The following is a 26069-nucleotide window of genomic DNA, read 5'->3' on the forward strand; positions in this document are numbered from 1 at the left end:
TTAGTGCTCCAAAACTTCTATGTGAAATTTTTGACATGTTCAGAGAGCAAAAATGGAGCAGATACTGTTCGGAGAGTGCTAAGAAAACTCGACTATCATGGTAGAGTAGCCTGGAAGAATCCTTTTGTTAGTAAGATAAATCGTGCTAAGAGAGTGAAATTTGCCGAAAAATATTTTAATGAAAATAGTGAATTTTGGAATGATATACTCTAGCGATGAATCAAAATTTAATATTTTTTAGCCAGATGGAAGGGATATGGTCTGGAGGAAAGCGAATGCTGAACTCGAAAAGAAGAATTTACAGCCAACTTTAAAGGGTTTTAAAGCTGCACCAACGGATGGAGGTGGGTCAGTTATGGTTTGGGGCTAGATGTCCGCATCAGGATTTGGAGAATTAATGTTTGTTGATGGAGTGATGGACAAAATGGTTTATAGTAATATATTAAAAAATAATTTGAAAAAAAATGCCCAAAAATTGGGTATTTTAGGGTCTTTTAAATTCTACCAAGAGAACGACCCCAAACCTACGGCTTGGGTGATACGTCAGTGACTGTTATATAATTGCCCAAAAGTATTCCAAACCTCTCCGCAGTTTCCAGGTCTTAATCCCATTGAAGATTTATGGCAATATTTAGCTAGTGCTTTAAGTAAACGAGTAATATCTAACAAAAATGAATTAAAACGATGTTTCCAGGAAGAATGGGAAAAAAACACCACCTGAATTAACCAAAAACTTGTTTCATCTATGCCTGAACGTTAGAGGGCTATTGTAAGTCAAAAAGCAATTATTAAATTATTACCAACCAAATATTAAATAGTAGGAGATTTTAAATATTGAACATTTAAACTCTAGCACTTCTGGTGTCCCAATATTTTTGAGAGCCTTATTTTACACTTTTTCAAAAAGTGCTACCTAACAGTTTGGAATTTCATCGATTTATACTTATATATAATTTCTACAGATGTTGCTAATGTAATTTTAAAAAAAAAAAAATCCCAAACTTTTGTATGTTGTTTTCATTTTCCTTTTAAATCATTTTGTAATAGGTGTCCCAATATTAATGGGAGTCACTGTATAAGCCATTATACCCACAGACAATCAATACAATAAGTCTTAAACGCCTCCCAGGTAGAAAACTTAAGTTAAATGTGAACACTTTGCACTAGAATTTCTCTAAATTAATCTTGTTATTCAATAATAAATTTTCGTTCACAGTTTAAAGATTTTTATTTTATTTAAAATCTACTATTTGAGATAGCCGCTTTTGAGATTCACAGCTGTTTCTCAATGACAAAACAAGAGATTTTTTAATTTCTAAGATTTTTCAGTATACATTCTGATAGAGAGTGTCTTATTAGATTTTGCTGTAAATCTGGACAAGAAATTAACGTGGCAAGGGATCAGTTAATATTTGTAAAATGCTTATCGGCTGAAGCTAGTACCATTTTAAATTAATTTTAAATTAAGCTGACCATTTTAAATTGGAAAGAATCTGGAAGCCTCACACTGTTACTCTTCGACCTAAATTTAAAAATATAAATCTAACAGTTTTAAGAATTCAAATATTTGTTTTTTTTTTTACTTTTAGCCCAGTTCTAACCAATATCATAGTTCTGACGGTAACCCTATTTCCAGGACTGAAATTATTCAGCACAATTCTTATTTGATTTATCACATTAAATGACAGGAGTCCAGATTGTATTTAAAAAAAAAAGTAATTATAGCTGGTTAGTAAGCTTAGAAAAAATTATTTTGGTCTCATATTTAAATGTTACTCGGAGATTAAAGAGCTCTTACTTCTCTACGAGCGAGCATAAATAAGTGTATAACCACTTACAAAAATAATTAAAATGGGATCTGGTTTGTTTGAATGATTCAAAATATACTCGTAATTTAATAAATAAGGATTCATTTGTTACTTCTACAATCGAATGACAATATAAACTTTGTTGCTCAATAAATATAAACATACTTATTAGGCGCCACGGTAGCCGAGCGGTTAGAGGCGAGACCTGTAAAGCTAATATGTGGTACTGGGTTCGATTCCCGGTCTTAGGCCTTGGATTTTATTTAATGGTTAATAAAAGAAATTTACTAGTAAAGTATGTTTGCTAGTCACCTCCGTCCACGACACCTAATTAGTAGTTGGACGTTAAGCCCCGCCTAAAAAAATAGGCGATTACTTTTATTAACATATTTATTGGGTTAACTGCAAAATGTATAAATTCTACCTTAAAAACCAGAATAGTTGTTTCTGAATACCTTAATTGCACGCATCACTTACTGTTCCTTTTTTTTTTTTTTTTTTTTTTTTTTTTCAAGAGGGGGGAAATGCTACTTACGCACATCAATGTGCCGGACTCCATATAAATATGCCTACCGGCTAAAACCCCCCCCCCCCATACACCTGAGCCTAGCCTGGATTCGCCTTAACTCTAGCATTGACGGACTAATCTCTTCTTCCACGTACCCGCTTTTGTATGTCTAGTAATGCAGTCTAGTGCAGTACTCATCCAATTTCGCAGTATCTAAGTTCTGATAAGTGAACGAAGTGAATTTAATCCTTTCCTGCGACAACAACATATGTTTTGATGGGACGGAAAGGAGAAGTGAGTGTTTTTGTTGAGAAAAAGGAAATTCAAGTATTTTCTCCTTGCGGAAACATGATGTTTATCAGAAGGATAAGGTAAAAGAAAAAACAATGCAGGTCTACCTAGTTTATATTTCATCTAGATTAGGTAAATAACAAAAACATTTCCTTTGACATTCTTAGAGTGGAGATAACAAAAGAAAAATAATTGGTTTGTACCAGTAACCGATGGTTACTATGGTTACTGATGTCGATCTCTATGCTATTCAATTTATTGAAATATACAGAACTCAAACTATACATTGAATCCTGTCAAAAAACCAAACTAACGAGAATGTAATAGAAAGAGTTATGTTGTCAATGAAATGTTATATTGGAACAAAGAAACCAAGGTTTTTTGTATTTAAATTGAAGCATATGTAGAGGAGAAGGTGGTAAAATGGGACGAGGTTGGAATTTGGGATACCTCTGTTTTTAAGAAACCAGTAGTGCAATCTGTTAGTTTTTGGTCCTTACTACTCTTTGGTATAGGCTTTGTCTGCTGCAGAAGGCAGCGTGTCAATCGAGTGGCAGCTTTGCCCAAGAGAGGACCGTGTTGATTTTGTCAATGCTAAAAAGTTTTCTTAAGGTTGATTTTCCTCTGCTTTTTGGTTAATACCGAGGAAAGTTAAAATAATTTCCCTTAGACATTAAAAATGTAGAAAGTAAAGGGTTTTAAAAGTCAGTATTATGGATTTCAAATATGAATGTATATTGGAAAAAAAATGAGGTTATATTGTACACGGTGTATGGTGGTATTATGGGACAGCTTTGTCCCATATTAACAACCTCGTTAATCGTCTGCCGAACAAGTGTGAAAAGTGGCACAGAGGACGAAACTAGTGTCTTATATATATATATATATATATATTTTCTACAAGGTACTATAAAGGGCCTAAAAAGATCATTTCAAAAGATTTCTTGACATTTCTCTAAGAAAACTGATTACACCCTATTTTTATATCTCCTTAACAAAAACTTACAGTTTAAAAAGTTAAGTATAAGGGTTGATTAAACGCCAAAAGGTACACAAATCAGCAGTACCCAACATTTCATTAATACTTCATTGATATAATTTAAGTAATTTTACTGCATTAACTTTTCCTTCACATTTTTTAGAATTTATTAGATGTCACTGACCCTTATGCTGGCCATTTTCGTCTACAAAATATTTACTCTTTATTTACTTTAATATGGTTTTCTTCAATTACATTCTCAATCTAGGTGTTCTTCCCACATTGTTGTATATATGTAATATAAAATAAAGATATGCATGATACGGGCGATTACAGTACTTCTCCCTAAAAGGCAAAGAGGCAAAGATTTTGAATCGAACGACAATTCATTAATGTAAATAGGTTCACCCATTGATAATTTTAACGATTGCAGTACTTCCTCTTAGTAGGTGTAAGAGCAAGATGGCACTTCACAGCCACGTAGAGGAGCTTTAACCACATATTCGGGCTGAATTTTATCAAAATCGGACTAAGCGTTATAGAAATATTGGTAATAATAGTTTTAGAAAGGGTCTTATTTGGGTGGGGCAAACTCCCCTTCTTATGAGGCACGGCGTCGAGACTTTTAAAGTGCAAATCTGTACAAAATTTCGATTCGAATGACCCTTCATTCATGAAAATCGGTTCACGTGTCGATAATTTGCAACGATTGGTATACTTCCCCTTAACAAGTGTAAGAGCTGATCGCCGCTTTAATGTTACGTTGGGGAGCCCTAACCCTATCATCCTACCTAATTTTATCAAAATCGGGCCAAGATTTACAGAGTAATTAGTAATAATAATTTTGGAGGGGGCCTTACATAAAGGGGGCTAACTCCTCTCCCATTCAATTTACAGGATCGAGACCCCCAAAAGGCACATCTACATAAAATTCCGAATCGAATGACACCTCATTCATGAAAATCGGTTCACGCGTTTAGGCGCTACGTTGTTTACAAAAAAGGTAACAACAACAAGAACAAGAACAAGAACAAGAATTAGTAATTAAAACTGTCCGGTAGGGCAGTTGTATAAGGGTTGATCGTCAAAAACTGCACGAAAAAGCGTAACGTTGAAAAACACCCAACTTTGACAATTTTTTTCTCTTTTTCTATAAAAGATAAAATTCCCAAATTTTCTTTAAATTATAGGGCAAACCCACCTTTATGACTGTAATTTTTTTGCAACTACCCAGACCTAATAGATTTCGAGAAAAAAGTTGCCGAAAATGAGCAAAAACGGCATTTTCAGAAATTGTTGTTGTTCTTGTTCTTCTTGTTGTTGTTACCTTTTTTGTAAACTACGTAGCGCCTAAACGCGTGAACCGATTTTCATGAATGAGGTGTCATTCGATTCGGAATGTTATGTAGATGTGCCTTTTGGGGGTCTCGACGCTGTACACCGAATGGGAGAGGTGTTAGCCCCCTTTATGTAAGGCCCCCTTCAAAATTATTATTACTAATTACTCTGTAAATCTTAGCCCGATTTTGATAAAATTTGGTAGGATGATGGGGTTAGGGCTTCCCTACGTAACATTAAAGCGACGATCTGCTCTTACACTAGTTAAGGGGAAGTATAGCAATCGTTTCAAATTATCGACAAGTGAACCGATTTTCATGAATGAAGTGTCATTCGAATCGAAATTTTGTACAGATTTGCACTTTAAAAGTCTCGACGCTATGCCTCATATGGAGGGGAGTTTGCCCCACCCAAGTAAGGCCGTTTCTAAAACTATTATTACCAATATTTCTATAACGCTTTGTCCGATTTTGATAAAATTTAGCACGAAGAAGTGATTAAAGCTACTCTATATGGCTGTGAAGTGCCATCATGCTCTTACACCTACTAAGAGGAAGTACTGCAATCGTTAAAATTATCAATGGGTGAACCTATTTACATTAAGTAATGAATTATCGTTCGATTCAAAATCTTTGCCTCTTTGCCTTTTAGGGAGAAGTACTGTAATCGCAGTTTATTTTTCTTGCTCCTCTTAAAAGGAAGGTCTGAAATCGCAGTTTAAATTTGCTTTTTACGTACAAATACCTTCCTATTTTATATAAAAAGGCTTTCTCAAAAAAATTGTTATTGAGGATGGTTTGGGGACCGCAACTATAATCATTCTTTAAAAAGATCTCTCCAGTGGTAGTTACGGTTCCTACTTAACACCTTATCAGGTTATAATGATAGAATTGCTTATTCCAAATTTTAAAAAAAACAGTAAAGCAGATATGTAACTTAGCAAAATAGACAAAAATGAAAATCTATCCAAAAGGTACAAAAATCTCCTTAACAAAAACTTACAGTTTAAAATGTTAAGTATAAGGGTTGATTAAACGCCAAAAGGTACACAAATCAGCAAGTACCCAACATTTCATTCAAGCTTAGTTGATATAATTTAAGTAATTTTGCTGCATTAACTTTTCCTTCACATTTTTTAGAATTTATTAGATGTCACAGACCCTTATGCTGGCCATTTTCATCTACAAAATATTTGTTCAAGTAGCACTGTAGATTGACTTTAATATCTATTAATCTATAATGATCAAACTATTAATTACAGGTTAAAAAGAAAACGTTATAAAAAATTAAAAAAATTACGAGGCTACAAAATTCAAAAACTTTTTTAAAAAAATGCTTACACCAACATACGTCAATGATTTCGATTATTTTATTTTTAATAAAAATCGTCTGTTTAAGTTCATTCTTCGATTAAAGTAATTGTTATTTTATGTAGTAGTCAAACGTTTATAATAATAGGTAATAATTATCTGGCTTTATCGCAAATAATATAGTTTTCTTCAATCACACTCTCAATGTAGCTGTTCTTCTCACAATGTTAAATATATGTTATGTAATATAAAATAAATGAGATATGCATACGTTTAGGACATCTAATTATTCCAGTATTTTACTATAAGTAAAATTAGGGGGTCTAAATTAAATTACAATCGAGAAATGAATCATTATTGTTGAATAATCTACTTGTTATTAACTGTGTGTTATTTGTGCTCACGAATATTTCGGTAAAACGAATTCAACACTGAAATATTCTTTTAAATCCGTGATTTAAATTTAAATAGTAGCCGACTCTAACTTTGTCTTTTTCTACTTTTGCATATATATGTGACATCTCAGAATAAAAAGCAAATTAAAGCTAAATCCGAAGAATAATTCGGAATAGAGTTAAAATAAAGTACCTATTTAAAAACGGATATAATATACATTTTATCATAATTATAACAAAATAATATTATGAACGAACTGGCCAGCATAAGGGTCTGTGACATCTAATAAATTCTAAAAAATGTGAAGGAAAAGTTAATGCAGCAAAATTACTTAAATTATATCAACTAAGCTTGAATGAAATGTTGGGTACTTGCTGATTTGTGTACCTTTTGGCGTTTAATCAACCCTTATACTTAACATTTTAAACTGTAAGTTTTTGTTAAGGATAATAATTTTGAAGGGGGCCTTACATAAAGGGGGCTAACACCTCTCCCATTCGGTGTACAGCGTCGAGACCCCCAAAAGGCACATCTACATAAAATTCCGAATCGAATGACACCTCATTCATGAAAATCGGTTCACGCGTTTAGGCGCTACGTTGTTTACAAAAAAGGTAACAACAACAAGAACAAGAACAAGAACAAGAACATTTTTTGAAAAAGCGGTTTTTGCTCATTTTCGGCAACTTTTTTCTCGAAGCCTATTAGATCTGGGTTGTTGCAACAAAATTAGAGTTATAAAGGAGGGTTTGCCCTATATTTTAAAGAAAATTTGGTAATTTTATCTTTAGTAGAAAAAGAGAAAAAAATTGTCAAAGTTGGGTGTTTTTCAACGTTACGCTTTTTCGTGCAGTTTTTGACGATCAACCCTTATACAACTGTCCTACCGGACAGTTTTAATTTGTGTAAAATATAGTTTTGTGGCATAACATATTTAAGGCTTATTTTTACAATTCATGGAGAAACGAGAACATTATCTATAATTATTGTGTGTGTCCCATATTACAACCACACTTTCTGAAAACCCAATATGGCACCACGATAGACTTTTTTCAGTGTAACTCCAGACTCCTTGTTGTGATCCACTCAGGACTCCAAATTTACAAAGACAAATAATGTATGTCTATGATTTTACTTCAGTTCTGATCTTAAATTCTATAGTGTTCAAAATATGGAAGGTAAAAAAAAGACTGTCCCATATTACCACCTTCTCACCTACGAAATCAGGACGTCCTTATGATGTGAATGCTGTGTCTCATTACCTCTAATTGATTCGTGGAACATGACTGCCCATAGAATTCCTGATTGTCTAAAAGTAACCAATCTGGTACTGTTTTCTCTCATCTTAATTATCTTATTAGGTTAAATAAATAATTATTGCAAATAATATTTGGGTCATTTTTCCTCGACTTACAAAGGTACCATTACTTGGGATTAGGTTTTTATTGCTTCCTTCTGGGTATTGCTAATTTTTGGCATGCATTTTATTTAGTATTGGATTGTACACTGAAGTGAACTCAATAAAATACAAAATTATATATTTATCGAGTAATCGGCAATTGTACATAATATAAAGAATGTAAGATGTTGCATTAATGGGATGATACTGTTTATTTTATATTGAATCGATAACAAATGAAGCGTTATGTGACCTTAAATGAAGCGAAACGGAACAAGCATTATAGTTAAAATAACAGCAGACATGTGGCAAAACATACACAGTTCTTGAGAATCTTGTGGAAAGAAAGAAACAGAGGAATCTCGTAGAGTTTGGAGACAGTAGCAGTCCAGTCTGGTACATAACATCCTCTAACGAGTTCTACACTCCAACGTTGGCAGTAAATCTTTAGTAGTGATGATAGCCCCTTCAGCTTCCACACTCCTCAACCTTGGGGCTCTTATCTTTAAACACTGCTTACTTTTTCTCACCACCTCAACGTTTAGCTTTAGCCTCTTTCCCTTACACTACGTTTACTTTTATAGTGTACATATATATCCATCTTAGATTCCTTTAGTAAAGAAAAATTTTCCTTTTCTTTTCCCATCTAAAATGGTGTTTCGTCGGTGGATCGATGATATCATACTGTGTTTACTGTTTGTACTAGTTGCTATATATAACAGCCCTATGGACAATGGTAAGATCATATCGGTAAAATGGCGACCTACATAAAACATGACGCTTTGGGGGACAGCTTTGCAGTAGTATGTATGGTTTAATATAAATGTCGTAGCAAGAATAAATCGATAAATAAAATGTTATATCGTTTAGAGCTGCAAGGTGCTTTTGTTTGTGAATATAGCTTAACATATTTAACCAAACTTCCCCTATTTTTATTTAATTTATTAAATTCAAGTTTCAATAACGAGCTTTTAGTTTCCAAAAAATGAAGTGAAACTTATGATATTCCATAGTCGCATTTAACTAAGCAACAATGCTGTCGAGATGAAGTGTACTCACATAAAAAGGAAGACTATTTAGGGAACATAACTTTGTAGCTTTCGTTCAATTACTGTTTCAAAACCGCGCTTAAAACTATGACGTACAATAATAAACATCAGAGGGTATTGAAAGAAACGAACTTCGAAACTAAAATTGGACTAGCAACTAGCAGAAATGGACTAAAAATCCACAGCCAAAGTAAGTATTAAGACAGACTAGTAGACTCTGACCAGGGGCCTTGAATCCTTCTTAAGTTTCCACAGATATTGTAGGAGGTTTTTTCAATTTCAAGGGGTAGTACGAAACAGGAAACTATAATCCTATTGGGGATTCCAGATTGAAAGAATTAATCGTTTTAAATGCAAGTAGGTGAACATATGATCGAGAAGTCCCAACGTGTTTTCTTCGAATAGTAAATAATTTTAAATTAGTACGTAACTTTATTCATTAAAAGATAAACATAGTTTATTTTTTAAAATACTAAAACCAACTTTATTAACTATTTTAATTAAAGGTTTGTCTTAAATATTTCGTAGTTTAATTATTCATTAAAATTCATGAGGAAATGGGAATAGAATATTCAAGGAACAGTTACAATACCCTCGCAAAGTACCGCAAAGGTAAACCAGTCGTAAGATCTTCCAAATACCACTTATCTGCACCAAAACTGTAGGCAGTTGGGTTATTTTAAAAAAAATAAATCTTTCCGTTAATTAGTAAAAATGAAATAAAATAAATTAATTAACAAAAAAGAACTAATTAAATTTCAAAGAATGTAGGTCTTCTCTAGACTTATTTGAAAAAAAATCATAATTAAAAGTTGAAATTATTAATATTATTTAATTGGATTCTCTGTTGAAACTGAATATGAAATAATATGCCGCAATAAATATTATTAATACTTTTGAATGTTGCATCATTTTCAAAAATAAATGCTCTTTGCAAAGAGTCACTTTCGAATGGATGGTTGTCACTCCCCTGTCTAATGTAAGCTACTCCAAATTCCCAATTAAAACTTTTCACGTTTTTCCTTTAGTGAATGAAGGGAATTTATTAATTCATTTCAAGGTTTAACATAAATAAAATAACGTTTTAAATTGAGAAAGCGTCCTACCCACTGTGTTATCAAACGCCCAGAAAGGTTTCAATCCAGACTACTTCTTCACAGGTTGATATTTTCAAATTGTATGTATTTTCCTTATTTATATGGCTGACTGTAGCTACTTTTAACTATCGAGCCGCGATATCAGTCATATGATGGCATATTTCCGACACAGTGTCGTACCATAGAGTATAAGATATGTTCAATATTTATGGTGGGAAGTGCTTGAAAATCTGTCCAGCCTAATTTGAAAACAACGTGACAGAGTATACAGTTAAGGATAACACATAAATCCACATAATAGGGAGTAAAGTAATCGCCTATTTTTTCAGGCGGCAACTACTAATTAGGTGTCGTGGACAATGGTTAAAGCTCATACTTTACTATAAACAATTTTTTTCTACTAAATAAAAAGTAGTCATACGCGGGATTCGAACTGAGGATCTCTCACTTACAAAGGCCACGCTCTTGGCCTCTATAACATCATCCACTACCAATATAGAATAATTATCATAGGACTACCGACGAAGAGAGTATGGTCACTTTCGAGAGATTCTTTCTCATACCGTCTTTTAATTGAAAATTATCAGATTATTTCTTAGATTTCAACTTAAATAATCACTAATAAAATTGATTTTGGGCTAATTTTATGAATAATTAAACTGAACTTGTTCTGAAGGATGAGAGAACTGTTTATTAAACCAAAATGGAGGAAAACTTTTATATCTTACTTTACTCAGCTACTACCCGATATTATAGAACTTGGAATTATATGGAATAAATAAAATAAATCTTGCAGAAGTTTCTCACGTGTAACAATAAATTTTTTAACTTTATTTTTCGTTCTCTGTAATCCATACGTGCTGGGAATTAAATAAGCAAAGCTGTAAATCTAACATGTTTAAACATGTTTAAAATAAACAGGCTTAGAGTGAGAGAGAGAAGATATTATTTTCACCGCTTTTACTTCTTTTTTTCCTTTCTGTTTCACGGCTACAAAAAACTGTTTGCTTCCCGTTATGCTTGCTTTTCTGCTAAATTTCTTTCATTGGATATAAAAAAATATATTTTTTTTTTCTTCTTTTTGGTTGAAAAATTTTTGTCTTTGATAAAAGTGTTATTTGCAAAAAATAAGAATTATGTGTTAATATTTTTATCTCTTTAATTTAACGAAAACTAACGGCACAAGATGAATTTTGCTCTTCTTGAGCCTAATTGAAGAGCTTGGTGCAAAAAGGAGTTATCTACATTTTTTTTTCAGAAAATGTGTTTAGTGGCGCCCCCTATTGTACGAGTTCAATTCTACATCTTTTGGGGCATAAACGAGTCTTTATGCAGACTCGGTTGTTATTACTGATATTACTTATTCTCCAACCTAGGTTAGATTTGGAGCAAAAATGAGTTTTCTACTGCAGATAACTTTCTTTTGCTCCAAAAAGAAAAGATGACGCAATCAATCAAACAAAAATTTTTATATTAAGTTTATTTAATGTTTATATTAGGTAGATATTATTTTTCTTTTTGATAGGCCTAATAATATATCTAACATTCGCTTCGACAAGTCACAATATGCCACTTAAAAGCTCAAAAACAAGAAATCTGTTGACTAAAGTACTTAATATGTACTCAAGTTTTACTGAAAATTATGATTTTGGTGCAAAAAAGAGTTAGCTGCAAGATAACTTTTGCTTATAGCAAGCTTAAAAAATGCCCTAGAAAGTTCAAATTGAGCCCCAAATGACGCCATCACAATATATTAACTAATCCTTTCAGCAGACACAACATAAGGAATACATCTTAAAGCATATTTAGTTTTTTGTCCCTACTAAAAATTTTAAAAAACTGTAGATAACTCCTTTTTGCACCAAGCTCTTTAATTATGACTGGTACTTGGTTTAGATCAATGTTGGTAACAAATAAAAGTTCAACTTGAAATGTTAAGACCCAAACAATTGGCTAATCAATCAAAAAGGAAATTAGAGAAATAGTTAATGATAAAAGTAAATTTAAGTAGTATTTAAGAGAATTAAAGTATCTAAATTAAAGGATAATCAACGAGATAATAGAAAAATTGTCATAAATCCAAAGTACAAACTCTTGCACATTAAATTAAAGAGCCGATTTTTTCAGGCGGGCTTTACGTCCAACTACCAATTAGGTGTAGTGAACGGAGGCGACTAGCAAACAACACTTAACTGTAAATTTCTTTTATTAGCCATTAAATAAAATTCAAGGCTTAAAACCAGAAATCGAACCCAGTACCACAATACATATTAGCTTTACAGGTCTCGCCTCTAACCGTTCAGCTACCGTAGCGCCTCAAACTCTTGCACATTATTTCCACTGTGAGAAAAATTTATATCAATAAATAGATAGAAATATTGATTCAGTTCCTGCGCTTAATTTCGCTGCATAAAAATAAACGTTCATTGTTTTATTCGTATTATTTTTGTTGCAGAAACTTACGGCCACCCACTTATTAAATCAATATTTAACTGGACGACGCATCGACAACGTAACTGGACCTATAGGTTCTCTAAACGCCATCCGTATGATAACTGGACTCTTGCATCAGCAAATACAAGATTTATTTAAAAGATGTATAGACCATTTCACAGAAATTTGTGAGGAAGGAAACAAAGTCTGATAATGTAAAACTAATTTTTGTGAAGAAGTTGAAGTTGAGGTTTTCCCTTGATTTATGTCCTCTCCTTTCCGCATGAAGAATTTCAATAAAAAATTTTTATTACTTATCAATTAAGTTTCTTTTTGTTAAACTGTTATTAAGCATAACATTGTCTTATTAGTTCAAGAAAGAAAGGCATTTGGTGAGAAGCTGTACAAATTCTTTAAAGATTTAACGTTCTGCAGTTGTGGCAAACCTAACAAGATTACCACTTTGTTGTGAATGGCCGCGAACCAATAATTTACCCAATTCAGGTTGTTCTCCAATCTGGAGAGGTTGTTGATATTAGGGTCGCTTTAATTTGGTCGGTTTACTCGCCAATTCTAGTTAATCAACATACATTTCCACTTTTACTTATTTAGCTAAAAACACATTATGAAAATTTTGGGTAATATCTTTACGTGTAAGAATACTGGTGTCATTCTTCTTCCTCGGGGTACATAACAGAAAAATCCTTCATCATAAATTTGTAACTACATTACTTTAGACAGAATCTTTAAATAATTCTTCGTGGAAACAAAGCAATTCCTCATAACCGCAGTCGGCAGCCAAAATGAAGCTGATGTACAAGTATAATAATGAGTTTTACTTTGTTTATCGTAAGAAGTGCCAAATTTATTAAATAAAGATTCCTCTGCAAATAAAATTTGTATCTTTAGAGGCTCTTCAAAGGATATCTAAGATATCTGAAGCTACTGGCTGCCAAGCCAAAGCTGCTGTACACCTAAATGGTATATTGTAAATTCCTAGCGTATTAGTGCTAGAAAGATCAGTCAAAAAAGAGAAATGACACTTTGCTCCTTATTTTTCTATCAAATATTGTTGAAATTCTGTTAAAATTCTCCTACATTTCTAGCATCTTGGGCCAAAAGAAGCGTGAAGGCAGACATTTAGCAAGGTTCTATTTCCGAATCCTTCGGAATCTGATTCATATCTTTTACCTACTCGTCATTTCAAACATCTTTATGATGGATTCACATGATATAGTAAATTAAAATGAAATGAGATCAAACGAAAGAGAATAATTTTTTTTTTTTTTCATGAAACATGCAACTTTTCAATAAGAAAAATAATTAGAGCTTGCGAGGTTTTGGTACAAGCAATATAATTTTAAAGCGTTCCAGGCAGTACAGTCAAAAATAGTTCGAAAACTTCTTAACGCTCCGTTCTATGTATCTAACCTCACTATCCATAATGACCTAAAAATCCCTTTCATTACAGATCTTGCTAACACTCGTTTCTTCAAAAGTTCATTCCTCTACAGCAGCTCATCCTAACCCTCTCATAGAACACCTATCTTCCTCCACATTACCAGGTAATCCTCTAAGGAGATGGCCTCGTGATCTTCTCTTATCGTGAGAGCAAAGCTGGTTACTGGAGTGGCACCACTGGGTGCCTTCTCCACTCATTATTTTCTTCTATTACTTTTTTCTTTTACCATATTTGCTTGTTGCAACAACTGTTGCAGTGGTAAATTGTAATAAAAGATTAAAAAAGAAAAAGAAAGTAATTTAACGAAGAAGCTATTTTTGTATTTGGTCGTCAATTCGCCAATTTGTTTTAACAACAGTCTTTAGTCTTGGATTTTACTTCATGTACTAAGAAATTTACAGCAAATGTGACTCCATTCTAAACACATGGGTTGGTACTAAAGTCTCTTCATAAAAAATAGGCGCCGATTATTGGTTAGTCCTTCCTGTTCGTTACAATATTATTGTTTTATTGAAAAACCATTTAACGTACAACTTATAAACAGAAAATTATGGGTTATCTCCTCATAGACCATTTCTTGTGCTGTGAAATATATCTTTTTAGCTACTCCCTTCGGAAACCCTTCTTTTAGATAGTTTATATCCCTTCTAGCTGGTTTCCCTTTACGATCTGTTTCTACTCTTCGCAAAACACATCTACCAATATAAACGTGCTACACATAAAGTTACTTTATGTTGAAATATATATATTGTATGTGTGTGTGTGTGTGTAGCAACTTCATTTGGCTCCAAATACATATATGTTTCCAGAAATTGAAAGGAAATAGAATTTCCTTCTGTATACCATTTCAAGATAAACTGGTAACAACTAGAAAGTGAAAAGTCTAACTTTTGTTTAGTATATATTGCACAAACTAGTAATCCCATTAGTTAGCCTAGCTACTGATCTTGAAATTATTACAATTTAGCTAGCTATTTTCAAGTTTTAATGAATATTGCAAACTATTGCAATTTAAATAAAATGAAATTAGAGGTTCCAGTTATCCTTAGAAATAATAGAAAAGGCTGCTTATAGCATTGGCTATAAGAAATTACTGTTGTAAGAAATTTAAGAAAATAACAGGGACCACGCCATCTTTTTCTCAGTAGCTCTTACCTCAAAAAGTGGCTGGTGCAGCAAACTCACTTCTCTAGGATCCTCAGAGGAGCTTACGAAGGTGAAAAGGTCACGATGACAATAAAAGGTCAAGAGTAGAATTCTAAAACTATTCGTAAAGACTAACAATCTTCAGAGTTAACTTTAATCATGCTTAACAAACGCATCATATACATACATTTGATTTGCTCGACTTTGTTAATAATAAACCTAAATACATGAAGCTGTGAATTAAAGTTAGTGATAAATGAATTTAGGCAAACTAGGGGTTTTCCCCCCAGCTGATCTTCTTAATACAGTTTCGTCAGTACTAAGCATTTAGCTGGCTGGTGAAACTTAAAACAAAAGATTCAAAGTCGCTGAAATGGTGAAATTTAATTCCAACTTCGAAACATGAAGAATGGAATGGACCAGGTGGTAAAAAAAATTATCAAACATTATTAAATTCCTAAGAAATAAAAACTTTTTAGGTTAAACCATAGAATGTTAATTTAACATACAGCTGGTAAATTCCAAAATGAAATAAAACTTATTGAATTAAAAAAAAAGAAAAAGAAAAGCAAAAAATATTGAATGATTGATCAAATGTTAGTAAAAAATGATTCAGTTTTTAGTTGGCTCTGTTTGCCACCAGCAGATGGTACTTTCAATATATTTGTAAATTATGTGCATAATATTTTATAGAAATAACAACAACTCTAAAACTAAAAAAGATACATAAAAACTTTAGCTAGCCAAAAAGTAATATAAAATAAACTGGGATAACTTTATTTAAAGTCCCCTGGAATAATGTTTTAAAAAAAATACAGGTAAACATAAAGTTTTTGTAAGTTATAATTGCTTCATTTTATCAACTTTTATATGAGGGAATAAGGGAATAAGTAGAATAAATGTATGATTTTTTTTTTTTTAATTTAAAAGTTAATAAAGAGCCGTAGTTTTGCTTTTTTGGGGAATTTTCCTTTTAAAAAGCACAATTTATAAAGAGTTTTCATTAGGTTTATTATAAAAGACTTCTCGAGAAGCGAAAATGAACTACATAAAAGGAAAATGTTTCGATCGGCTATTTCGGTGTAAATCTTTTAATTACTGTTTCTTTTGTTTTGGAAAATTAAACTGTTATTTCAGTGCAATATTTTAGAGTTAAAGGTAAAAACAGAAGGAAATGCCCCTATTAAGCTTATTAATGATTATTTGGAGGAGATAAGTTAAGGAACAGATGTAGGAACATGATACTCGTAAATGAAAGACTGTTAGGGATTTTAGTAGAAAATCTTCAGATGACCTCAACATTGAAAAACTACACAATTCAATACTTACACTTACAAAAAGTAAGATATCTATTCTGCAAAAAAAATTATGGCGATAAATCTTGCGAAACTCATGAGTAATCGACGATTTGAGATTCAACACTCAGAATTGATGGAGTCAACAAACTTACGAGTATGTATAGGCTGCCACTTAGAAAGTTACTATATTACAAACTAATGGTGACTTGGTCCCAAATAACTCAGAAAATAAGTTCTCTATATAGTGTAATCGAAGTATTTTCTATCAAGTATCACCCTTAGGAAGCTTCTTTCATACTTAATTGAGTAGAAATCATAACTCATTTGAACTGGCTTGCTGCCAAACCTTTTAACCTCCTATAAATCCAGTTTCTACGAAGCACGTGATCTTCCCAATAATGGTATCTAACTTCAATCTTAACTTGTCATCTTGCTGCTTTTATTTGCTCAAACAGTGTAAATATTTTACAGTTATGTTCACTATCATGTATACTATGTTAAGATCTTGAACTTTGTAACAAAGTCAAGTTTTATTTTTATTCTGCAGTTAGCAATACTGTTTCTATCAAGTCATTTACCAATGAGATTAATGAATCTTCTAACTTTCTGCAAACAACGAAAAGGTATTCTACACAATTTGTAAATGAGCATAATGCAACAAGGTTGAAGTAAAATAATACTATTTCAGAATTTTGTTTTTAAATTATTTAAATTTGAATGTTTATACATTTGCTAACATATATATTTTATAGTAAAGAATATCATAATTCTACTTCTCACACCTTCGCAGAAGTAGTAAAGACCCTAAATTTAAAGAGATTCATGCTACAAACTTAAAATATAGTGCAGGTAGTGGGAACAAAAATTTATCTTCCTTGACAATTTATAATTGTCATTTTTTACAAACTCCTGTATAAATTCAAGGATAACAGAAGGATTATTTGCCAAACACTAAAATCCCTAAGTATGGTTTCAGCGTATTACAAGAAGAGAATTATACTGCCAGCACTAACGTTTTCATTTATATGCAGCAAGATCACAAATACTCAGAGTATCCAGACAGCAAGATATATATGGCTAAACGTGTGAAATATTTGAGATGTTACAGGAGTTGACAGCTAGTTTTGGTCCATCATTCAGAGCCTAATTTCCAATCAGCATTACATCGTTTTATTTCTAACCTCATTTACTTCATTATTAGCTCTCATTTAAATCGCTAGACTTGCTGGCAGAGTTTTTATTTTCTTTGTTTCTATGCAGCTTCAGGATTTTTCACTTTCTTAAATACTTCTTTTGCTTATTAAACTTAAACAAAAGAGGTTTAATATTTTACCAATTAGTAGACACAATTTGAATTAATTTATTTCATTGATGAAAATTTTACAATAAAAATCAGAGTGATTTTGTCAGCAGGTCAGTTCTGATTATAAATCCTTAATACCAACAATAAATAATGGAGATGAATAAATAATCTTCTTGACTGCAATTTTAATTCCTCCACAATATAGAGCAGTAAAGCACGACCTCGTATAACCTTTTGTTTAGCTGAGCCACCAGATTGGAACTAGAACGTTACGTTTTAAATCCCACAAACTAACGAACACATTACTAAGAACGGCAATAATTTTCTCAACCTAAATTTTCCTTCTCTGAAGGATTTCATTTACAAAAAAAAAAAAAAATGGTTCCAGAACCCAACAAAACCAGTAAACCTGCCTTCATCCAAAGTAAATGGCTTTTCAAATCCAAAAATCCTATAGTAACATCCACTAAAATATCCACATCGAAACAGATCCTCGAATAATACAAATCATTTACAGTTTCAATTTCGTACCCTATCATCCTATCAACCAAATAGAGCCATCGCATAGTAGACTCCACAGCATTTTACCAGAAACAGAAACAGCATTAAGGCTTTGTCTGCTTTGTTAATCATATTTGCTGGGACAAAATTTCTAGTATGTACATTTATTTTACCGTTACTTACCCAGCACTTATATCTTATTCTGAAATCAGACTTTTTTATTCCCTACTTTAGCATTCTAGTCAGAGATGGTTGGCCGTTACAGTTACCAATATTGCTTCTGAAGAAACGAAAACAATTAATTATTTATAGACCTACTTGCTATAATCCATACCCATCAGCACCATTCTACCCCCACCAATCATCGAATTTGACGAAGCTGAAATCCGCACCATCACAAAAAAAAAGAAGAATCGTTTTAAAAGCTCTAGAGACTTAAATCGGTATAGATATACTCAGATCTCAGAACTGTTAAATAATAATTTTGTTCAGAATAATGTTTGAAATAAATAGGTTTATGACAGAGAAGTTTAAAATAAACAACAGACTAAAGGGTTTTTTTAAGCGTATGCTCATTTTTTTCGAAAAATGAGTTTAAAAAAGCACTCACACAAAACAAATAGGGTGAAGCGACCGGTAATTTAGAGCTTAAAAAAAAATTCGAGTTTCGTTTAGAATATCTTCCGTTATTTTAGCTCCACGTGTTGATTGGTACAATTGTGCCGCTCTATTAGATTGCATTATGTATTCAGTAATGACACACAGAACTTTCGGTAGTACCAGTGTTTGACATGGGGTGGGACCAGTTATTGACAACAAGTATATTCCTAAAACGACCTAAAAAATTCAAAATACCTAAATCACTGTTCCACTTAGATTTTTAACAAAAAAATCAGTCTTATTCATAATTAATAACAATCGCTTTTTAAATTGGCCTACCTAAATAATGTAATATTTTTCAACATTACCCTTTTTCATGCAGTTATTGACGATGAACCCTTATACAACTATCCTAACGGAGAGTTTTAATTTCGTTCAAACCTTCTAGGGCATCTGCGTCATTCAATTATCGAGAAACATCATTATACAAAACGTTGAAACTAGTACTGGTTACTTTGGCTCAAGAAACAGTTCGCTTATCCTTCTTACAATGATAGGATGACGGTTCCGGAACACTTTCTACCAAGATTTACCTGGTAGGTTATTATTGAAAGGGTTCGGTATATCTAGTTTATTAATAAGTTGCCACACACTCATCAGAAGATGGCTTTTAGTGATGGGAAACCCAGCACTGGCAACGGACGTGATCCACAAAATAAAAAAAAATTCCTCTTCTGCAGGGAAGAGTACTGTACATGGCTCCATTCGTCTGCTGACTGTAGATTTACCTTTCATTTTGTACAGTAAGGTAACTCGAGCGACTGGGTGCTTTTTGCAGCTTAACTAATAGATGTTCCTTGACCTACAACTACCTCCAGTAGTTAACAACACATTATTGGCATGAAATTTTCTTCACTTATATACTACACTTTACTGAGTTATAAGTTATATACTATAGTTTCCTTGGGTACAGATCCATAAGTTGAGAAGATATTGAGAGTTGAAATTTTGTTGGGTCATGGTTTTGCTATGAAATGGGGCCCTAATAACTCCCACAGTAAACAACAGATTATTCCTATGAAATTTTGTGCTCTTACACACTCTATTTTACTGAGTAGTATGCTATAGTTCTCTTGGGTACAGATCCATAAGTTGAGAAGATATTGAGAGTTGAAATTTTATTGGGTCATGGTTTTGCTGTGAAATAGGGCCCTAATAACTCCCACAGTAAACAAGAGATTATTCGAATGAAATTTTGTGCTCTTACACACTCTGTTTTACTGAGTAGTATGCTATAGTTTTCTTGAGTACAGATCCATTCTTTGAGAAGATATTGAGAGTTGAAATTTTTTTGGGTCATGATTTTGCTGTGAAATTGGGCCCTTATAATTCCCACAGAAAACAAGAGATTATTCGAATGAAATTTTGTGCTCTTACACACTCTGTTTTACTGAGTAGTATGCTATAGTTCTCTTGAGTACAGATCCATTAGTTGAGAAGATATTGAGAGTTGAAATTTTTTTGGGTCATGGTTTTGCTGTGAAATGGGGCCCTTATAACTCCCACAGTAAACAAGAGATTATTCGTATGAAATTTTGTGCTCTTACACACTCTGTTTTACTGAGTATTATGCTATAGTTTTCTTGAATAGAGGTCCATTAGTTGAGAAGATATTGAGAGTTGAAATTTTTTTGGGTCATGGTTTTGCTGTGAAATGGGGCCCTGATAACTCCCACAGTAAACAACAAATTATTCGTATGAAATTTTGTGCTCTTACACACTCTGTATTACTGAGTAGTATGCTATAGTTTTCTTGAATGCAGATCCATTAGTTGAGAAAATATTGAGAGTTGAAATTTTTTTGGGTCATGGTTTTGATGTGAAATGGGGCCCTTATAACTCCCACAGTAAACAACAAATTATTCCTATGAAATTTTGTGCTCTTACACACTCTGTTTTACTGAGCAATATGCTATAGTTTTCTTGAATACAGATCCATTAGTTGAGAAGATATTGAGAATTGAAATTTTTTTGGGTCATGGTTTTGCTGTGAAATGGGGCCCTTATAACTCCCACAGTAAACAACAAATTATTCCTATGAAATTTTGTGCTCTTACACACTCTGTATTACTGAGTAGTATGCTATAGTTTTCTTGAATGCAGATCCATCAGTTGAGAAGATATTGAGAGTTGAAATTTTTTTGGGTCATGGTTTTGCTGTGTAATTGGGGGCCCTTATAATTGCCACTGTCAACAACAGATTATTCATATGAAATTTTATGCTCTTGCACACTCTATTTTACTGAGTACTATGCTATAGTTTTCTTGAGTACAGATCCATTAGTTGAGAAGATATTGAGAGTTGAAATTTTTTTGGGTCATGGTTTTGCTGTGAAATGGGGCCCTTATAACTCCCACAGTAAACAAGAGATTATTCGTATGAAATTTTGTGCTCTTACACACTCTGTTTTACTGAGTATTATGCTATAGTTTTCTTGAATAGAGGTCCATTAGTTGAGAAGATATTGAGAGTTGAAATTTTTTTGGGTCATGGTTTTGCTGTGAAATGGGGCCCTGATAACTCCCACAGTAAACAACAAATTATTCGTATGAAATTTTGTGCTCTTACACACTCTGTATTACTGAGTAGTATGCTATAGTTTTCTTGAATGCAGATCCATTAGTTGAGAAAATATTGAGAGTTGAAATTTTTTTGGGTCATGGTTTTGATGTGAAATGGGGCCCTTATAACTCCCACAGTAAACAACAAATTATTCGTATGAAATTTTGTGCTCTTACACACTCTGTATTACTGAGTAGTATGCTATAGTTTTCTTGAATGCAGGTCCATCAGTTGAGAAGATATTGAGAGTTGAAATTTTTTTGGGTTATGGTTTTGCTGTAAAAAGGGGCCCTTATAACTCCCACAGTAAACAACAAATTATTCGTATGAAATTTTGTGCTCTTACACACTCTGTTTTACTGAGTAGTATGCTATAGTTTTCTTGAATACAGATCCAATAGTTGAGAAGATATTAAGAATTGAAATTTTTTTGGGTCATGGTTTTGCTGTGAAATGGGGCCCTTATAACTCCCACAGTAAACAACAAATTATTCCTATGAAATTTTGTGCTCTTACACACTCCGTTTTACTGAGTATTATGCTATAGTTTTCTTGAATACAGGTCCATTAGTTGCGAAGATATTGAGAGTTGAAATTTTTTTGGGTCATGGTTTTGCTGTGAAATGGGGCCCTTATAACTCCCACAGTAAACGACATATTATTCGTATGAAATTTTGTGCTCTTACACACTCTCTTTTACTGAGTAGTATGCTATAGTTTTCTTGAATACAGATCCATTAGTTGAGAAGATATTGAGAGTTGAAATTTTTTTGGGTCATGGTTTTGCTGTGAAATGGGGCCCTTATAACTCCCACAGTAAACGACATATTATTCGTATGAAATTTTGTGCTCTTACACACTCTGTTTTACTGAGTAGTATGCTATAGTTTTCTTGAATACAGATCCATTAGTTGAGAAGATATTGAGAGTTGAAATTTTTTTGGGTCATGGTTTTGCTGTGAAATGAGGCCCTTATAACTCCCACAGTAAACAACAAATTATTCGTATGCAATTTTGTGCTCTTACACACTCTGTTTTACTGAGTAGTATGCTATAGTTTTCTTGAATACAGATCCATTAGTTGAGAAGATATTGAGAGTTGAAATTTTTTTGGGTCATGGTTTTGCTGTGAAATGGGGCCCTTATAACTCCCACAGTAAACAACAAATTATTCGTATGAAACTGTGTGCTCTTACACACTCTGTTTTACTGAGTATTATGCTATAGTTTTCTTGAATACAGGTCTATTAGTTGAGAAGATATTGAGAGTTGAAATTTTTTTGGGTCATGGTTTTGCTGTGAAATGGGGCCCTTATAACTCCCACAGTAAACAAGAGATTATTCGTATGAAATTTTGTGCTCTTACACACTCTGTTTTACTGAGTATTATGCTATAGTTTTCTTGAATAGAGGTCCATTAGTTGAGAAGATATTGAGAGTTAAAATTTTTTTGGGTCATGGTTTTGCTTTGAAATGGGGCCCTTATAACTCCCACAGTAAACAACAAATTATTCGTATAAAATTTTGTGCTCTTACACACTCTGTATTACTGAGTAGTATGCTATAGTTTTCTTGAATGCAGGTCCATCAGTTGAGAAGATATTGAGAGTTGAAATTTTTTTGGGTTATGGTTTTGCTGTAAAAAGGGGCCCTTATAACTCCCACAGTAAACAACAAATTATTCGTATGAAATTTTGTGCTCTTACACACTCTGTTTTACTGAGTAGTATGCTATAGTTTTCTTGAATACAGGTCTATTAGTTGAGAAGATATTGAGAGTTGAAATTTTTTTGGGTCATGGTTTTGCTGTGTAATGGGGCCCTTATAACTCCCACAGTAAACAACAAATTATTCATATGAAATTTTGTGCTCTTACAAACTCTGTTTTACTGAGTATTATGCTATAGTTTTCTTGAATACAGGTCTATTAGTTGAGAAGATATTGGGAGTTGAAATTTTTTTGGGTCATGGTTTTGCTGTGAAATGGGGCCCTTATAACTCCCACAGTAAATAACAAATTATTCGTATGAAATTTTGTGCTCTTACACACTTTGTTTTACTGAGTAGTATGCTATAGTTTTCTTGAATACAGATCTATTAGTTGAGAAGATATTGAGAGTTGAAATTTTTTTGGGTCATGGTTTTGCTGTGAAATGGGGCCCTTATAACTCCCACAGTAAACGACATATTATTCGTATGAAATTTTGTGCTCTTACACATTCTGTTTTACTGAGTAGTATGCTATAGTTTTCTTGAATACAGATCCATTAGTTGAGAAGATATTGAGAGTTGAAATTTTTTTGGGTCATGTTTTGCTGTGAAATGAGGCCCTTATAACTCCCACAGTAAACAACAAATTATTCGTATGCAATTTTGTGCTCTTACACACTCTGTTTTACTGAGTAGTATGCTATAGTTTTCTTGAATACAGATCCATTAGTTGAGAAGATATTGAGAGTTGAAATTTTTTTGGGTCATGGTTTTGCTGTGAAATGGGGCCCTTATAACTCCCACAGTAAACAACAAATTATTCGTATGAAACTGTGTGCTCTTACACACTCTGTTTTACTGAGTATTATGCTATAGTTTTCTTGAAAACAGGTCCATTAGTTGAGAAGATATTGAGAGTTGAAATTTTTTTGGGTCATGGTTTTGCTGTGAAATGGCGCCCTTATAACTCCCACAGTAAACAACAAATTATTCATATGAAATTTTGTGCTCTTACACATTCTGTTTTACTGAATAGTATGCTATAGTTCTCTTGAGTTCAGATCTATAAGTTGAGAAGATATTGGGAGTTGAAATTTTTTTGGGTCATGGTTTTGCTGTGAAATGGGGCCCTTATAACTCCCACAGTAAATAACAAATTATTCGTATGAAATTTTGTGTTCTTACACACTTTGTTTTACTGAGTAGTATGCTATAGTTTTCTTGAATACAGATCTATTAGTTGAGAAGATATTGAGAGTTGAAATTTTTTTGGGTCATGGTTTTGCTTTGAAATGGGGCCCTTATAACTCCCACAGTAAACGACATATTATTCTTATGAAATTTTGTGCTCTTACACACTCTGTTTGACTGAGTAGTATGCTATAGTTTTCTTGAATACAGATCCATTAGTTGAGAAGATATTGAGAGTTGAAATTTTTTTGGGTCATGGTTTTGCTGTGAAATGGGGCCCTTATAACTCCCACAGTAAACAACAAATTATTCGTATGAAATTTTGTACTCTTACACACTCTATTTTACTGAGTAGTATGCTATAGTTTTCTTGAACACAGATCCATTAGTTGAGAAGATATTGAGAGTTGAAATTTTTTTGGGTCATGGTTTTGCTGTGAAATGGGGCCCTTATAACTCCCACAGTAAACGACATATTATTCGTATGAAATTTTGTGCTCTTACACATTCTGTTTTACTGAGTAGTATGCTATAGTTTTCTTGAATACAGATCCATTAGTTGAGAAGATATTGAGAGTTGAAATTTTTTTGGGTCATGTTTTGCTGTGAAATGAGGCCCTTATAACTCCCACAGTAAACAACAAATTATTCGTATGCAATTTTGTGCTCTTACACACTCTGTTTTACTGAGTAGTATGCTATAGTTTTCTTGAATACAGATCCATTAGTTGAGAAGATATTGAGAGTTGAAATTTTTTTGGGTCATGGTTTTGCTGTGAAATGGGGCCCTTATAACTCCCACAGTAAACAACAAATTATTCGTATGAAACTGTGTGCTCTTACACACTCTGTTTTACTGAGTATTATGCTATAGTTTTCTTGAAAACAGGTCCATTAGTTGAGAAGATATTGAGAGTTGAAATTTTTTTGGGTCATGGTTTTGCTGTGAAATGGCGCCCTTATAACTCCCACAGTAAACAACAAATTATTCATATGAAATTTTGTGCTCTTACACATTCTGTTTTACTGAATAGTATGCTATAGTTCTCTTGAGTTCAGATCTATAAGTTGAGAAGATATTGGGAGTTGAAATTTTTTTGGGTCATGGTTTTGCTGTGAAATGGGGCCCTTATAACTCCCACAGTAAATAACAAATTATTCGTATGAAATTTTGTGTTCTTACACACTTTGTTTTACTGAGTAGTATGCTATAGTTTTCTTGAATACAGATCTATTAGTTGAGAAGATATTGAGAGTTGAAATTTTTTTGGGTCATGGTTTTGCTTTGAAATGGGGCCCTTATAACTCCCACAGTAAACGACATATTATTCTTATGAAATTTTGTGCTCTTACACACTCTGTTTGACTGAGTAGTATGCTATAGTTTTCTTGAATACAGATCCATTAGTTGAGAAGATATTGAGAGTTGAAATTTTTTTGGGTCATGGTTTTGCTGTGAAATGGGGCCCTTATAACTCCCACAGTAAACAACAAATTATTCGTATGAAATTTTGTACTCTTACACACTCTATTTTACTGAGTAGTATGCTATAGTTTTCTTGAACACAGATCCATTAGTTGAGAAGATATTGAGAGTTGAAATTTTTTTGGGTCATGGTTTTGCTGT

The 26069-nt window shown here is 32.8% G+C and overlaps 1 protein-coding gene and 1 long non-coding RNA gene across 10 annotated transcripts in view; one reads left to right on the forward strand and one right to left on the reverse strand.

Annotated features, from left to right (window-relative positions):
- Positions 1 to 26069, reverse strand: part of LOC141449860 (frequenin-2) — a 242879-nt gene that overhangs the window by 38942 nt on the left and 177868 nt on the right. The window lies entirely within an intron of this gene.
- LOC141449866 (uncharacterized) overlaps positions 15744 to 26069 on the forward strand; it is a 32802-nt gene continuing 22476 nt past the window's right edge. For all 3 annotated transcript variants that reach the window (XR_012455745.1, XR_012455744.1, XR_012455746.1), the window contains exon 1: positions 15744 to 16034. This is a non-coding gene — a long non-coding RNA (uncharacterized lncRNA). The remainder of the gene's footprint in view (positions 16035 to 26069) is intronic.

Source organism: Rhodnius prolixus, unplaced genomic scaffold (genome assembly GCF_049639745.1).
Source record: "Rhodnius prolixus isolate KJV_2025 unplaced genomic scaffold, Rpr scaffold_2, whole genome shotgun sequence".
Classification (NCBI taxonomy): domain Eukaryota; kingdom Metazoa; phylum Arthropoda; class Insecta; order Hemiptera; family Reduviidae; genus Rhodnius; species Rhodnius prolixus.